Below are 19,219 nucleotides of genomic sequence, written 5' to 3' on the forward strand. Positions count from 1 at the left end.
CTACACTACTTTTTGGTGTCTGGTTTTATCGGTCCCTATCACTGAAATAAGGATTTTCTATAAATAAAATTAAAATGCTCCCAACAAGTCATTCCAGCCATACATTGAAAACATCTCTCCATGAATGTTGGGACTGTGTATTGATAGCTGATCTGGATTAATTTATTTATTACACAAAACAAGTCATTCCAACCATAGATTGAAAACATCTCTCCATAAATGTTGGGATTCCTTACGCATTCTTGTATCCAGTATCCACCTTTCGAACGACCTTGATTTTGGTCCTCAAAGAGTGTTGGAGCTTGTGTGAGAGGGAGATGGTTTCAGTAGCTATTCCTGCGAACTCATATGAGTTGTTGGCTGTTCTCTTCTTTGTTATTTTGTTAAATTGCTTCGTAGAGTTCAGATCTGAAGCCCAACGCTTACCGGACGAAGAAGGTACGTCGTCATTCTCTCTCTCTCTTAAAACATGTTCGATATCACCTTGAATATATTTCTGTTGCTTGGCTAATTTTGTTCGATGATGTTCTTGAGGACATTCGGATTTCTTATTCACTTTTCTTACCCACTCTTTACCCACCGTGAATTAGTGCCACACATCTCTATTATAAATTAAAAAATATGTGATTCCACTCCAATTTAAAATTGATAGATCAGAGTGGATAAGAAAAATGAGTAGAAAATCTGGGCTCCCTCCCTTGAGAAGCCTTACTGGCGACTAACAACGAGTCATCCAAGTGTCAAGAAATTCTTAAGATTTTTGCTTTCTTGAATTGGAACAGATTTGTATGAAAATTCCATTTTGCGCGCTTTTGAATCTGAACCTTGTCCACAACTTACAGTATAACTACTTTATTGAAACTTTAAAACCTCACAAATAGAGAGGGTAGATGGGTCTACACAACTAAGCAGCTGGACCTTTCCAAAAAAAAAACTAAGACTTCACTTGCTCTTGACCTTCAAACCATGGTCGGGATTGACAATTTTAGACTTCTTATATGAAATTATTTATGTGCACTTTCTGTGGAGTTCTGATTTCCTCCCAATAAAAAATTCTTCCAACACATCCCAACATGACCTATGCTCACACATCTCAAACAATTTCCATCAATGTGTTTATAAAATGTGTCCAATGCATAGTCCCCACATAGCACGTTCCACACCCTCCCCCCCCCCACCACCCCAACCCCCATTTGGGGTGTAAACGGATTGAATTCAAACCAAATTAGACAATATCTAAATATGAACTCGATTAAAAAAATTCAATATCTGAATTTGATTCAATATCCAACAAATATTGAAAATTAATATTCGAATTTGAGTTTTACTAAATATTTAAATATTCGATTTGATTCGAATTTGATCAATTAATTATTTTAGGTAATTAATAAATATATAAAATAAGTATTTTATTTATATAGAATATATAAATATATAAATTATTTATATAATTTATATATTATATATAACAATTAAATAATTAGTTAAATTTAAATATTTATCGAATTAAATCAAATCATATCCAAATTAAACCAATTAGATATTCAAATTATTTGAATTCAATTTAATTATATCAAATTTTCGAATACTATTGACTCCCCTACCCAGGCATTTCGGAACATCTCCGGTGCTTGTCATGGGAAGATGTTCCCAATTCACGGGGATGGGCTGTGAGGCATGCTCTTGTGGGAAGCCCATCCCATCTGTGATAAGGTAGGCTGTAGACACACTGTGTGAGCATACTAAGACAGCTGTCATGATATTTATTGAGTGCTTACTCTACATGCTCACAATGGTCTCCCTACTATATATGGTCTCTTTCAGGACTCGTATTATAATTAGGACTCAGTTCAACATAGAGTTGTAAATGGGTCGGGTTTACCTTGAAAAACCAAAGCAGTTGAACTGATATGTTGGTTCAGGTTTTATTGTTATCAATTCTTGTTATTATGAATCAATTATATAGTTCAAATAACCCCCATCAGTTAAGACACTCTATTCCATCCCCGTCCCAACCCTAATGGTAGGGTGGGTTCAGGCCGAGGCACCCATTCCCTGTTGGGGATGGGGGATTCCCAAATTTTCCTCACCTTGAGGCAATCATCTAAAAAATCTAATTTATGGATATTTTACAAAATACGATCATGAGAATTTGGGGGTATTTTAGGAATTGGATTATGACAATTTGGGGATATTTTACAAATGAAATTATGGGATCCTAAGATTATAAAAATATGAAGAAAACTTAGAGATGTTTTTTAAAAATCAATATTAAATTTACAAATATTTTATTAATTTACCATCAGGGATTTATATGCAAACCCCATCCCCAATTTGGGGCAAAAATATTTTCCCTGTCCCCACCCCGTCTCTACCCCTCCTTGTTTAAGATTTGAGAAAACTTGCCCCATTCGGGGAATTATATGCAAATCCCATCCCTAATTTGGGGCAAAAATATTTTTCTTGTCCCCACCCCATCTCTACCTTGTCCCTGTTTAAGATTTGAGGAAACTTGCCCCATTTAGAACGGGGCAGGGTAGGGTTTTAGTTTTACAGGGAAAATTTTCATCCCTACAACTCTAATAATTTTCTATACCTAATTAACTAACAATAAATTAAATAATAATAAATTACAATATTTTGTGGTAATTTCCAAAAACATAATAGAAATTGCTATTGATTAGTAGTAATGTATAGTAAAATAATTATTTATAATAATAATAAATTAATGTAAATTATTTACTTTTTAAGCCTAAATTATTTACTACTAATCAAAGTAAATGTAATTATAGTAAATTAATGTAATTATGATAAATTACATTATTTTTAATTAGAAACAAACCATTTGTTGATAACTAATGTAAAACCAGGTATGATTGAAGTCAACCAAGTGGTCTAGATTGGTTTGGATAGACTTAGTAATTTCCTAAATTATTTAATAATTATTTATTGAAATAATAATAATGAATTGTTATTTAAATAATTATGAAACAATTTCTTATAGATTAATTTCCTAATTTAGTTTTCCTAATTTTTTAATAATTATTTATTTGAATAATAATAATAATAATGGATTATTATTTAAATAGTTTTGGAGAATATTTTTTCCATAGATTAATTTCTTCATTTTTAATTACTTATTTAAAAAATAATTGTGGATTATTAGTTAAAGAGTTTCCTTAAATTATTTGATAATTGTTATGTATAATTATTGATTTTATAGAAATTAGTAAATTACACTAATTATTAATATTATCAATAAATTATTATTGTAAGAATTTAATGAAAAATTATTAAATTACAATGATTAATGTAAATTATGCTAAACATATAAATTTTGGACATTAATTAATAACAAAAAATGATTAAATAATGGATTATTTATTAATTTTTGGTAGATTATTAAATTATTTAATATTTGTTAAACAATGGATTATTTCTGAAATAATTATTTAATAATTTTTGGTAGAATATTTTCCATAAATTTTTAATAATTTTCATAACTAATGGATTATTTAAAAATAATAGAAGATGCCATGAATATATAGGAAACATCAAATTCCCCTTATTCCCCTCTCTTTGCTTGAAATCCCGTCTATATATAAATATTGCTTGATTTGGAAAACCAAATCTTAATAATTATAGCCCTTATTTTATGGGAAAGTGGAAAGAATAGAAGGGGATTAGATATAGAAGTGAAGGAGAGGATAAAACATATATTGAGCTAATTAAGGAGAGAAGTTAGGTTGTTATAGAAAGTGGGAGATGTGAGTTGTGGGGGGAGAGAGAGAGAACCCAATGGGAAGGGAGAAGAATGAAGATAGGGTGTTGAGATGGCAAATTGGGAGTGGTGAGAAGGGGGAGAGGAGAGAGAGTCAAGGTCTCAAGGAGAATGCAGGGTTAGGGTAATAGAGCATGGAGATGCAAAGTGACATGGACTATCATATATCTACTAGTGGGGACTCATGCAATGCACGGGAAAATCTGAAAGATTGAACAATTTTATTTACTATTAATTAATTTATAAATTAATAATCAAAATTTGTTGTTAATTAAGTAAAAGTATTCAAATTTATAGTTAATATTTAACAATTTAATAATTGTATTTTTCATTTGATGTTGATTTGTAGAAAATAATTATTGTTAATTTAATATGGACATATATTTTTTAATAAATTTAATTTTATTAGTCATTTGTAGTAATTTTAATAATTGTTATTATTTTCATTACTTTTAAATGAAATTTTGGTTGACTTTAAATAAATAAAAATAATTACAAAAGCTAACATGTTTATTAATTTCACTAATAATTAACAATTAGATAGGAATGACAACTAAGTGGGTTCAGGGCGGGGCACCCCATTGTTGTCCCCACCCTGTAGTCAAGATAGTCTACACCATTCACGCCCCATCCCTAGTGTTAGGTAGGTTAGGGCAAGGCACCCACCCCCAGTCAGGGACGGGGAATCCTCAAATTTTCCTGCTTCGTCCTCAATGTCAAGTGAGTTCAGGGCAAGGCATCTACTCCTCATCAAGGATGGGAAATCCTCGAATTTCCCCACCCCATCCCCAATGTTGGGCAGGTTCAAGGCAAGGCACCCACTCCCTATCAACCCAATATTCAATTTGATGACAAAAATGATCAAAGTGATATACTAAGTATCAACCACATGGTAAATTTCTAAAAAGTACACTAAATTGTCTTTAATTTTCAAGAATGCAATTTTATGAAAATTTTGGAAAATTTATTACATTTTTGTAATTTTGAAAATTTATTAAAATTTATTTTTAAATTGTTATTAAATAATTTATGTTCTTTTCAAATGGTTTACTTATAGAATTACACTAATTTATCTTATATTTTCTAATATAAACTAATCATTAGTTTCCTTTTTCCAATATTATACTAATTTATCTTAATGATTTATGTAATTATTGGTTCAAATTACAATTTTCCCTTTCCCATACTCATTTACCTTTAATAATTTTTAATACTTTACAATAAAAAAGTACATAATTTTTCAATAGTTTTCCAAAACCTATCAAATGTAATAAGTTTTCCTAAATTTTCCAAAATATTCCAATAATTTTCAATAATCATTTAACATATTTTAAATAAACTTTCAAAAGTTTTATATCTTTTAATTTCAAAAATGTTATTTTACAAAAATGTAGTTTGATGAAAATTTTGAAAAAATGATTACATTTGTGTAATTATGGAGATTTATTGAAATCTATTTTAAATTATTATTAAATATTTATTTTTTAGGTAGTTTATTAACAAAATTACATTAATTTATCTTTTATTTTCCAATATAAATTAATTAGTAATTTTATTTTTCAATATTATAACATTTTATTCCTCCATCTGCATTCGATTATTAACTATAATAATAGCAATAACTAAACTTTTATACTTTTGATAATTGTTAAATATAATTCTGAATTTTATAGAAATTAGTTAGAGTTTTCAATATCTATAAAATGTTGTTAATTAACATGAGTATAACAGTATTTACCAAAAATACTTTAAAAACTCATAATGAGTTAATTAATAACAATATTTATTAATTTTTGTTAATTTACTAAACATACTAATAAGAATATTTAATTTTTGATAATTTACTAATATCGTATTTATCAACTTTTGGCAATAACACTATTTAATATTCATTGAATATGGATTGGATTAAATATTAACCATATTTAACTATTTTTTAATTGATATGAATATTTTAAAGGAGGGAAAGTGGATATAAATTGGGGGGAGAAATTTTAGAAATTGATTGAGGAATGAAGTAAGATGATAAGTTCCTAAAGGCTTAAAGGAGATACCTTAGGAGAGAGATTCTAGGAATATTTTTTAGGTAGTTGGGTTGGGAATGTTGACATGGCTTTGTGGGAGTGATGAGAAGGGGAGATGACAGAAACATGCTGACGAGGAATGTTATATATATATATATATATATATCATGGATTTCAAAACCAGACTAGATTGGATGATCGGATCGGAAAAACCGAGAACTGGTTCTGTTTTACCCTAGAACTGTCATTTTAGCCAAAAACCATTGATTTGGTTAGCAAACCATTGACTCGGGCAATCAAACTATTCGAATCGTTCAGTGATTTTTTGTCGTTTTTTTATTTTTTTAATTTTTTTGTTAGAACAGGCCATTCGTTCAGTTCAAATGGTCAGATCGTTTGACCCAGGAATCAAACCCTGAATGATTCGTTGTTTAAAAGTATTTTATCAGATCATATATTTAATCGGGTCTGTCAATCACTCCACTTATGAATGCGTAATCAATTAATTAGGTGTTCGGAAGATACTTGCACCCTAATATGGGAAAAGTTAAAAAAAAAAAATCCAGATTCTCCACCTTGCCCCCACACATGGGAGATTGGCTTCAATCAGGTCAATCCCGTGCTTACACCGTCCCAACATCCTCTTGTAACCACATTGGGAATATCTCCCCATGAAATAAAGCACATAAGTACAAAGATATTCCCAATGCAAAGCTATGAGGGCTGTTGGAACGGGCATCACTTTGATCGCAGTCGAACTCCATACACGGGTCTTAGGGGTAAAGTCATACTGGATTAGGTTCGAGTAAGGTCAACCCTAGTGCAATTGAAGTTGTTAAACCCCCAACTCTAACCCTAACCCAACCCGCACAAATTGGCCCGAATTTTCTACTTCCATTGGCCAAATATACTTATTTCTTAGATTTTAAGGCTCAGTTTGGAAAGAGTACAAATGCAAATTTGTATAGTACAAATACATAAAAATAATACAAAATACAAGGTTTTGCACTCTACATATTTGTATTTGTACACCTTCTAAACTGAGCCTAAGGGTTCATGTTAATTCAAGTTTGCATTATTATGTATAAATATAAAAAAAATAGTTATCATATTTTAGAAAAAAATATATTTAAACTAAAAATTCTTTACATATAATATATGTAAGATATATACATCTATGGATGTTGCATGGTTGCATATGCATACGTGCAAGAATAGTGAATCTGCATATACACAAGTACTTGTGTATATGTTGTTAAGTCAGGTTGGTTAAGGCTTCAACCCTTACACAACCCTTACACATCTATATTTATACGTGTATATATACATCTATATTTAGATAATATTTATACGTGTATATATGTTGTTAAGTCAGGTTCAGGTTGGTTAAGGCCTCAACCCTTACACAACGCAAAGTTAAATTTGGTTCATAGTCATACTTTTTAACCCTAATAACCCTAACCTGAACTTCAACCCAACCCAATCTAACCCTAGTTTTTCAGGCTGGGTTTGGGCTAATCCAAACCAAGTTGTAGCCCCAAGCAATCTTCAATTTTTGCCTTTCAAAAAGGGTAAATTGCAAAGACCCCTTGTACTATGGGGTCAGTGACAATTACCTCTTGAACTTTTGCTTTGCCACAAGTACCCCCCTCTATTAAAGTTTCTTTAGTTAACTTAGAAAAAGATTCTCATTTAGCTATTTAAAATTTTTAAATCTCCAATATACCCTTTTCTTATTTATTTAAACAACTCGTGATTGGATTAGTTTTCCTCTTGGTTACTGTAATAGATCCTTGCAGATTTTTTGTTGGATTATTCAGACGAAATGGTAGAGGTTTGTTTCTGCTAAATATAAATTTAAGATTTAGATTGGTCTAAAAAATAAATAATTTAAATTAATTTATTATTATTGTAAATAATTAATATACTATACATTACTACTAATCAATAGCAATTTCAATATTTTTTTTGGAATTTATTATAAAATATTATAATTTATTGTTATTTAATTCACTATTAGTTAATTAGTTATAGAAAATTATTAAAATTGCAGGGATTACAATTTTTCCTATAAAATTGGGGCCCTACCCTACTTCACCCCGAATGGGGCAAGTTTTCTCAAATTTTAAATGGGGATAGGGCAGAAATGGGGTGGGGACAGGAAAAATATTTTTGTCCCAAATTAGGGATGAGATTTGCATATAATTCCCTAAACCTAATGGTAAATTAGTAAAATATTCATAGATTTAATATTGATTTTTAAAATATCTCTAAGTTTTCTCATATTCTTATAATCCTGGGATCTAATAATTTCATTTATAAAACACCCCCAAATTCCCATAATCCTATTTGTAAAATATCTATAAATTAGATTTTTTAGGTGATTGCCTCAAGGTAAAGAAGATTTGGGCTTTGGGGATTCCTTATCTTGGACAATGAATGGGTGCTTACTCTGAACCTACCTAGTCATTGGGGTCGAGGTGGGGATGGAATAATGTGTCTTGACTTGCGAGGGTGAGGGACAAGGAGGGGTGCCCCATCTCATGCATCACATGGACCCTGTTATATATATATATATATATATATATATATATATATATATATATATAAGTGTTTAATTGAAGTCCAATTGCATAATAGGGTAAATTATGTTAGCAAAACTCAAAGAAGGAGAAGTATAGGAACCCATGGAACAAAATGATAAAAAAATAGGGTAAATTATAGATAGGTGCCATGTACTTTGGGGGTAGTGATAGATAGGTACCCTAAACTTTTAATTGGAACACTTGACTACCCTAAACTATTTAAAAATAGATACACAGGTCCATCCATTAGTATTCCATCAATTAAATATTACATAATACCAAATATACCCTTTTTGTGTATTTCTAAGATCATTATGTCTCTCCATGATGACGTTTTCACATGGACAACAAATAATATATTCAAATTTTCTATCAGTGGCATTCTCTAGTGATGATTTTACTCTATAGAATGATCTAAAAAATACACGAGAAGGGTATTCTTGATATTATACATTGTTTAATTGACAAAATACTAACGAATAACTCAAGTATATATTTTTGAGAGTTCAAGGTACTTAAATGTTTTAATTAAAAGTTTAGAATACCAATTTGTCACTACCCCCAAAGTACAGAGTACCTATTCATAATTTACCCAAAAAATAACAATGAAAAGATTCACCAATTCAGATTAACTAAACACAGTGACTATTTGGCAAGCTGTAGAACCAATGATAAGGTTATACGTCAATAATAAATTTATGACCCCACTATGAAAAATATAGGTTATGTCTAGAACCTTATTACGGTTCCACAGACAGCCATTGCGTTCAGCTAAATCTTGCTGACTCACGCAACGAATGAAATATGGCTTTATATTTCAACACTTACAAAAGCTTCTTAATTTTGCTTTTGATTGTTTGTACTTGTATTTTTTTTAACCAGTAGAACTACACTAGCTATTAATTAGTTTATTCCCATGTTTTTGTTATATTTGAGCGATCAATGGTGTTTCTTCGGAGCGGGTAGGTAATGCTTGTTAAATTGTTAACCCTTTTTTTTTTTTGTTGAAACGTCAAATTGTAAACCATTATTACTTATATAACTCGTTTCTTGACAGTACGGGCTCTACGGCTGATATCAACAAAATTAAACAACGCATATTGGAAACTCAGTCCAAATTCTTGTACAGATGGAGGTTTCAATCGGTCTTTTGGTGAGAAGATGCTCAGCAATGTCACCTGCAACTGTTCCTTCAATCAATCGACTGTTTGTCACGTGACAAATATGTATGTACGATAAAATTGGAAGGAAAGAATCACATAATCAATAATATCTCCTCTCACACATCTCCCCATGAATAACAACATGGGGACTGTTTGTCACGTGCGGAGCATATCCGGATTCTATAATGAAGTGGGACCCAACTCTTGAATTTTTTTATGAAAAATTGGGATATGCTTCTCAAAGAACAAAGCGAGATCTGCTCCTCACAAATGGGCACCTCACAGGCACATCCACCATGCATTGGGAATATCTTCCATGAATAATAAGTATGGGAGATATTCCCAATGCATGGTAAGATGTGCGTGTGAAGTGCCTGTGAGGCACCAGGTGCGAGGAGCAGATCCGATCTCTCAAAGAACGCTCTTCACAGCCACATCTCGCCATGTATTGCGAACATCTTTCATGAATAATAAACATACAAGTACCATAGATGTTTCTGATGTGCAGCTGGAACATGTTGTGAGATTGGTGTGACTTGTGAGGAGCGCTCTGTGAAAAGCATATTTAGATTCATCTATGGACACCATTTGCTCCTCTTGAAACATTTTTTTAGTATATGTTTAGCATCGATGCTGTAGTTGTAGCATCATTTCAGAAAATGGTACTACTGATGTGTGGCTTGGAGCACCGTTTTAGAAAACGGTGCTGCTGATGTGTGGCTTGGAGAAAAAACGGTGCCTTTATTTTTGTTTGGAATCATTGTTGCCAGGTAGAACATTTCCTGGAGCAACAACAACTTTTTCAGTTTGGTATAATTGCTCCAGGAAATGTTTTCAGCACCGGTACCCATTATCCAGTGGCACATCATTGCCCTATTGGCAGCAACGAGTTGCAGCTCTAGGAAACGCCAAATTTGATGTTGCTCCAAGCCAAGGCTTTCCGATTTTCGAGGCATGGCTTGGAGCACCGTTTTTTATGAAAAAACGATTCCAAACAAATGCCCGTTTCCTAGAGCACCGTTTTTCTAATGTGGTGTTGATGTGGTGCCGTTGCTCCATGAAACGACAACGATGCCAAACAGCCCCTTAGGATGCAAAGGGATCAATTGGATTTTAATTAGGGAATATTAATTCAAATCCGATTGGATACTATAAACTGCAAATCTAATCGGATCTCATAAACATTTATTTGAATCCGAATCCATTAATAATGGCATATATCCAAGTATGATTTGGTTTAATTTAATGTTTAAAAAATTTAATAAATTATTAAAAATATATATATAACAGTTTATATAAAGAAAAACAAAAATTACAAGATTTTTTAAAACTTTTTTAATTATATATACATGTTTTTATAAAAAATAAATAATATAAAAATTTACAAAAATGCAATATAAACATATTTATAAATAAATAAATAGCATATAACTCTTTCGAATTAGATAGGTGGTGATTCAAATCCAACCTAAAAATTCAAAAGGAGATATCCAAATCCAACAAAATAGGATCGAATTTTGGATTGAATCAAATCATGATTTTATCCATTTGCACCCCAAATTTTTTTAGAGACTTGCTAATTGCTAATATGACCACGAAGTCACCTTCATAAGTTGGATTGAAAAGATTGGGTTTGGGGCCGTTTGGCAAGTCTTTTCAAGTAAATATTTCAATAGCCCGATAGATATTTTGGGTCTTGGTCTTTCCAAGACTGTTTGGTAAGCGTTGTGGTCATATACTAGTGGAAAGATTATTTTAAATGTGAAAAGATTAAAATTTTCATTTAAAGCTTATCAATCTTTTGCTTTTTTTGGTCCTTCCACGCACTTATTTTCAGCTCTTTCAATTTATGCGATACCAAACGGGAGAAGACCAATTTTGGGTCTTTTTAAGTTTCCTGTATATAGATCGAAAGACACGCTATGATAAATTTTCCAGATCATGGTATATGATTTTGTTTCCAGCTAATTTGGACTTATCATAAGTTATGCCAGATGTACATAAAGAATATAAGGAGTCCGCGTTCTGTGCACCCATGGGTGCACTGGACTCGTGAACCCTTCTCTTCTTCTTCTTCTTCCTCTTTTGCTTCTTCCCTGCAAGCTCCTCTTCCCCCTCTGTATTCCATGTTAGATATTTGCTTATTTATTGTTGCAGGTGTGTGGAGTGTGGTTTCGGACATTAAAGCGTAGGTTACTTGGTCTTAGAAAGCTAAGGGACCTTGATTTCTTAGATCTTTGTTTATAGAAGAAATAGTTGTATCTTCCAAATTGCCCGTTCATCTGGGTTTGCAGGTCTGCCAAGAACTTGGCAGATAATCGAGAAATAGTGAAATACTGTAACTTCCGTTAGAGTAACTTGGCAGGTCTGCCAATCTAACTTGTAACTCACATCTATGAGACGAAGGGAAGGAAATACAGTAACTTCCGTTAGATTAACTGATAAGCCAAGAAGATCAACGCAAGTGCCTATCAGGAATCCAAGGTACGGGGATTGAACATGCATCACTTGCATGGGACATGCAAAGCAACGAGTGATGTGGACCAGGGGCTTACAGATTATTACGACTTAAAGATTTACATTAGTTGTTATTGCTGTTATTTTGTTTGCATAGGAATTGATCAATAAGTTAGAGAAGATAATCCCATTATTGTTAGCTATTTTATTGTCAGCTAGCCATTTTCACTCATTTTGTTTAGGGAAGTAGTTGAGTCCTTTTTGTATTTAAATTCTATCACTTAGCAAGATAGACAGTTCAAAATTCAAACAAAATTTACAAGGTTCATTCTCACCTCAAGCAAATATCATTTATGATTCTTTTAAATAGCTTTGATTGTGACCTATCAGTGGTATTAAAGGTAGACATTATGGCTACCAACCAAGAAAGAATCGAGAATTTAGAAGCGGGTCTCGGAGGACTTCAAGCTAACTTGAGCAGAATGGAGCTAGGTGTTAATGACAAACTACATCAGCTAGAGACTGTTATTAGCAAGATCTCCAAAGTTTTGCTTACAAGGCAGGAACTAGCCTCTAGCAATGTCAACGAACGCAGCGGACAGTCCTCCAACGGGCATTCTCGTGAAAACACAGAAGGGGGACGGCCGATGTTCTCCTCTAAGTTGGCTAAGCTCGAATTTCCCTAGTATTCTGGTGATGATCCAACTGAATGGTTCACTCGTGTCGACCAATTCTTTGAATACCAGGGCACTTTGGAAACACAAAAGGTGTCTTTGGCTTCCTTTCATCTAGAAGGAGAAGCAAATCAATGGTGGCAGTGGTTATGTAGGGCTTATCATGAGGAAGGGAAGGAGGTGTCATGGAAAATTTTTGCAAAGGAATTATGGTCTCGCTTTGGTCCAACAGATTGCGAAGACTTTGATGAGTCTTTATCAAAAATAAGACAAACGGGATCCTTACGTGAGTATCAAAAGGAGTTCGAGAGATTGGGAAATAGAGTGCAGGGGTGAACTCAAAAGGCATTGGTGAGTACCTTTATGGGAGGTCTTAAAACTGAAATAGCAGATGGGATTCCGATGTTTAAGCCAAAATCCTTGAAGGAAGCCATCAGTTTGGCTAGGATGCGAGATGAGCAGCTGCACTGTCATGAGAAGACTACACGTCCAGTCAATAGGACCACAATCGGCTCTTCCCCAATGAAACTGAAGTCTATTCCACCACTAAAACGACTCACTTGGACTGAGATGCAAAGGAGGCATGTTCAAGGCCTTTATTTTAATTGCAATGAGAAATTTGTACCGGGGCACAAATGCAAAGGACCATAGTTGTTGTTGCTTGAAGGAAATTATGACGAAAGTGAAACAGATGACGAAGAGGGAGCCCACACCAACCTACGAGGAGAACTTGAAATTTCACTCCGCGCTCTCACTGGGTGGTCAACAACCAGAACCATGTGAGTCTCGGCTAAGGTGGGATCTCATGAATTGATTATTCTTATTGATAGTGGGTCAACCCATAATTTCATCAATGACAGGATAGTTGAATTGTTGCAATTACCGGTGGTGCCAACTGAACCCTTTAATGTGAAAGTGGCCAATGGTGATCCTCTAAAGTGCTAAGGGAGATTTGAAAATGTTCAAATCCTATTGCAAGGTATTCCATTTACCTTAACTCTTTATTATTTACCGTTGATTGAGTTAGACATAGTGTTAGGAGTTCATTGGCTTGAACAATTGGGCATGGTGGCTTGTGATTGGAAAAGAATGACCATGGAGTTTTCGTGGAAGAACCAGCGTCATCAATTGGAAGGAATTGACAACCAACCGATTTAGCCTACGGACTTCAAAACAATTTCAAAAGAGATGAAGTAGGGAAATTCCGTATTTGTTGTTTGTCTACAAGCAGCCATGGAGGAAGTGCCTCAAAGAACTCAGCCGGACATGCAACAATTGTTACAAGAGTTCGAGGACATTTATCAGGAACCAAAGCAGCTTCCGCCAAAAAGGGAGATAGATCACCACATCAATCTCAAAGAGGGGACTGAGTCAATTAATGTCCGACCATACAGGTATGCCTACTTTCAAAAAGCTGAAATAGAAAAACAAGTTCATGACATGTTAAAAATGGGGCTAATAAGGTCTAGCACAAGTCCCTTCTCTTCTCCTGTTTTGCTAGTCAAAAAGAAAGATGGAACTTGGCGTTTCTGTACCGACTATAGGGCTCTTAATGCCATAACCATCAATGATAGGTTTCCTATTCCGATCGTTGATGATATGCTTGATGAACTATATGGGGCAGCCTTCTTTACTAAACTTGATTTATGATCAGGTTATCATCAGGTACGTATACACCCATTAAACATTCACAAAACTGCCTTTCGTACAAACAATGGTCATTATGAATATTTCGTTATGCCCTTTGGCTTGTGTAATGCTCCTTCAACCTTTCAGGCCATCATGAATTCCATATTTGGTTCATATCTTCGAAAATTTGTGTTAGTTTTCTTTGATGATATTCTCATTTATAGTCTCAATTCGATCATGCATCTTGAACATGTTAAAAAAACTTTTGAAATATTAAGGCATCACAAATTTTTCATCAAGCTTAGCAAGTGTGCATTCGGCCAGCAAGAAGTTGAATATTTGGGTGACATTGTAACTCCCCAAGGTGTCAAGGTGGACCAAGGGAAAATTAAGGCTATGCTTAATTGGCCTAGACCCACTAATGTTTCTGACTTGCGGGGATTCTTAGGCCTTACAAATTATTATAGAAAGTTCGTCCGCAATTATGGAGTTATAGCTCGGCCACTCACCAATCTCTTAAAAAAGGAGCAATTTAGATGGACAGAAGAGGTAGAGGATGCATTCACATCTTTGAAGCAAGCAATGACTTCTACTCCCACACTTGCTATGCCAAATTTTAATGAACCCTTTGTCATTGAATCTGGTGCTTCAGGTGCTGGCATTATAGTAGTGTTAACGCAACAAGGGAGACCCATAGCATTCTTGAGCCGAGCCTTGGGAATCACTAAGCAATCATGGTCTACCTATGCCAAAGAAATGCTTGCCATTGTTCAAGCTATTCGGACTTGGCGCCCTTACTTGTTGGGCTGAAAATTCTACATCCAAACTGACCAATGCAGCCTCAAGTATTTAATGGAATAGTACATAGTGACGCCTGAACAACAGAAGTGGGTGTCCAAATTGCTAGGGTATGACTATGAGATCACTTACAAACCGGGAAGGGAGAATTCCGCTGTTGATGCCTTATCAAGATTAATAGGCAGTCCTAGCCTTAATACTCTTTTTGCCCCTCAAACATCTTTGTGGAATGCAATCAAGAATGAAGCCAACGAGCATCCCTACATGGTCCGAATTAGCAAACTTGCAATTGAAAATCCTAGAGCTCCCTATACATGGCGGAATGGCTTGGTATGTTACAAAAACCGTGTAGTGATTCCTCCTAATTCCCAACTTGTCAATCAACTATTGCAGGAATTCCATGATTCACTGTATGGAGGACATTCTGGGGTATTGAGAACATACAAGCGATTGGCACAACAATTCTATTGTCCATCAATGTATAAGGGGATTCAACAATATGTGGCCTCTTGCACTGTTTGCCAAAAGAATAAAGCAGAAACTTTATCTCCAGCGGGTCTTCTTCAACTATTACCCATCCCTTGTCAAGTATGGGACAACATCACCATGGATCTTATAGAAGGGTTACCACCCTCTAATGGAAAAAGCACTATTTTTGTGGTGGTATACCGCCTAAGTAAATCAACCCATTTTTTGGCCTTGCCGCATCCTTACATGGCAAAAATGGTAGCTGAAAAATTTGTGGAAGGGATTGTCAAGCTTCATGGCCTGCCAAAATCAATTATTAGTGACAGAGATCCCATTTTCATAAGTCACTTTTGGTGGGAATTCTTCAAAATGTTAGGTACTAAGCTGCACATGAGCTCCGCCTATCATCCCCAAACCGATGGTCAATCCAAGGTAGTTAACCGGTGTGTTGAACAATATCTTCGATGTTTTGTTTCTCAACAACCTCGAAAATGGAGTTCTTTCCTTCCATAGGCTGAATTTTGGTACAACACTACATACCACTCCTCTATTGGGATGACACCTTTTCAAGCTCTTTATGGGAGACCACCACCAAGTATTCCGAATTATCAAGTTGGAGCATCTTCTGTGGAAGAGGTGGACCAGACCATGGAATCTCGAAATGCCATTCTACAACAGCTCAAAATCAATTTACATGCAGCAATTAATCGAATGAAACAAGTGGCCGGTTCCAAAAGAAGGGACGTTGAATTCCAAGTGGGGGATTTGGTCTTCCTTAAACTCCATCCTTATCGACAGTAAACTGTCTATAGGAGAGCATGTCAAAAGCTGGCTAGTCGCTTTTATGGGCCGTACCAAATTGAAGAAAGGGTTGGAAAGGTAGCTTACAAACTCAAATTGCCTGCAGGCTCTCGAATTCACCCTGTTTTTCATGTTTCACTACTCAAAAGGCAAGTAGGGGAGACTACTACCACTAGCATTGAGTTGCCGTCCATAACTGATGATGGTGAACTTATCATGGAACCTGAAGCAATTTTGGATACTCGATGGGTTAAGAAAGGGTCAAGTTTTGTTGAGGAAAGCCTTGTCCAGTGGAAAAAGATTCCAAAAGAAGATGCTACGTGGGAAAATACCCATGAGCTGCGAAACAAGTATATCAACTTGAACCCTGAGGACAAGGTTCCACTGAAAGATGGGGGCAATGATAAGCCAAGAAGATCAATGCGAGTGCTTATCAGGAATCCAAGGTACGGGGATTGAGCATGCATCACTTGCATGGGACATGCAAAGCAACAAGTGACGTGGACCAAGGGCTTACAGATTACGACTTAAAGATTTACATTAGTTGTTATTGCTGTTATTTTGTTTGCATAGGAATCGGTCAATAAGTTAGAGAGGATAGTCCCATTATTGTTAGCTATTTTATTGTCAGTTAGCCATTTCACTCCTTTTTTAGGGAAGTAATTGAGTCCTTTTTGTATTTAAATTCTATCACTTAACAAGATAGACAGTTCGAAATTCAAATCTAATAGGCGTACGGGCAATAGACGTTAGAAAGCGAAACCCGAATCTGTCAAGTGGACCAAGAGGTGGAGAAGAGGTTGATTTTGTTGCTGAAGTCGAAAGCAGATTCGATTATCACATGGCTCAAATCAAATGAAAACTAGTCGAACTAGGTGGTTTTGGACTGGGAAGCCTTAAACCCACAATTTCAGGGTAAACAAATCAAATGCTTATATTCAGGTAAGCATTACAGCTTACAGCTCAACAAAATGAAACCTAAAACAGGGTAATATGAGTTGCTAAGGGATCTGTGACTACTGACTGCCGGTGTGAATTACTAAGGATCTTCGATCTGTTTGAGAAGAGAAGAGCAAAAATAACATGAAGAAGAAGAATAAGGGATAATGGAATCTTTGGAGAGATTGGAGAGTTCCTGTTGGAATGCTGGAGTTCTAGCCGCCGTACCAATCACTGAGACCATTGTGTGGTGAGTGGCCGGCAAGATGCTTGGGTTAGGGCTCGGAGGAGAGGATGGCAAGAAATGGGGAGAGTTAAAATGACCTTGAAATTTTGGAAGAATTTTTTATTTTGTCCTTTTGTGTCCGGTTCAACCGGATACCTTAAGCTAACGGGTAAAGGTCCGCTAACGTTACATTATACTCGCACAAGCTGACGTGGCCGCCTCTAATTGGTGGGTTCATGCGTCCGGTGCACCCATGGGCAGGGGCTGAGCCATGGACTCCCTTATGGTTCAGAAACTCTCCACTGAAAATTAACTTTTCATGTAAATTTTCTCCTCTCCCCACTCTCCATCTTAATAGTTGGCCCTCTCCTATGGGCTCATTCTTACTTTGTTTATGTTTTAGTCTCCCTTATAACAATTTCTTGGCTCCGTCCCTGCCCATGGGTGCACAGATTGCGGATTTGAATATAAGAGCCCATCATCAGATGGTTTCCAACTTTCCACATGACTCAGAGCTGTCAATGGGTCGGTATACTCAATGTATAGAATTGAACCACCAAAACCGATAATATCAGTTTTTGTTCCAAGTTTTGTGTATTATTATAATTAGGTGGCGACCAGATTTTGTTATTCCAAACTATTTTTGTAATTTTTTATAATTTTTATTATGTTTTATGTATAAAAGAATAAATTTTATAGAAAGTATATAAAATAACTTACGTTAAAAATACTTATTTTATCAACATATAAACAGTTTACAATTTACATATATAATCAAACCCGGTGTTACAAGTTGTAATATAGTAAGTAATTATAGATATCAATGCCTAATCGGATCAGACTCAATTATCTGGTTCGATTTTGGGTTCATATTATAGAATTGATTCATATAATTGGTTCGGGATTGATCCACCTGAACCAGACCCTGCCCTCGGGACTGGTCCACCTGAACCAAACCCTGCTCATTGACAGCTATAGTACTGCCGCATAAATAATTTCAATAAAAATAATAATAAATAAATAAACAGTTCAATCAAATACCACAGTTAAATATTCTAGCTTAGAGAAGGTTCAAATCATACAAGGGATACATGGCAATTGAAGATGAGGCACCATTTCATGGATTACTTGCCTCATTTTTATTGTGTATTTAATAATAATAATAATTTTATTTTCTTCTTTTTACATTTCAACAAGCTGAAGAGACTGAACTTAACTGGAGTTCTACCAGAAGAATTTGGGGATCTTCCGTACTTGAGAGAAATGTAAGTAACTAACATTTCAAGCCCGCTACTTCCGTCAATTTCTATAGTGCCGAAAAGGTATAGTATCTGAGGTTAAGGCTCAGTTTGGAAAGAGTATAAATATCATGGTTTTCAAAACTAGATTGGATTGGATGGTCAGATTGGAAAAACTGGAAATTGATCATTTGACCAGTTGTGTTTTCTCTCAAAACCGATTTTTCCTCAAAATTGTTGATTTTGGTTAGTAAATTGCCGAATCAGTTGATTAATCGTTCGAACGGTTTTGACCAATTTTTTTTTTTTAATTTTTATTTTTTTATCAGAACCGGCCAGCCATTCGGGTCGAATGGTTGGGCTATTCGAACTGGTAACCGGACCCTAACCAATTTAGTCACCGGTTCGTTTTTAAAAACCATGATAAATGCAAATA

The 19,219-nt window shown here is 34.7% G+C and overlaps 1 long non-coding RNA gene across 2 annotated transcripts; it reads left to right on the forward strand.

Moving 5' to 3' along the window:
• The first annotated feature begins 224 nt into the window (after positions 1-224).
• Positions 225-12,355, forward strand: LOC148867137 (uncharacterized). 2 transcript variants are annotated; one of them, XR_016110368.1, is made up of 3 exons: positions 235-438; positions 9,448-9,616; positions 11,711-12,355. It is a non-coding gene; the product is annotated as an uncharacterized LOC148867137 (long non-coding RNA). The 2 variants fall into 2 exon arrangements; XR_016110367.1 differs by lacking the exon at positions 11,711-12,355 and having other exon boundaries at positions 225-438; positions 9,448-9,712.
• The last annotated feature ends 6,864 nt before the right edge of the window (positions 12,356-19,219 follow it).

The sequence above is a fragment of the Nelumbo lutea genome, chromosome 3, assembly GCF_056320005.1.
Source record: "Nelumbo lutea isolate HS-2025 chromosome 3, American lotus-T2T, whole genome shotgun sequence".
In the NCBI taxonomy this organism is placed as follows: Eukaryota; Viridiplantae; Streptophyta; class Magnoliopsida; order Proteales; family Nelumbonaceae; genus Nelumbo; species Nelumbo lutea.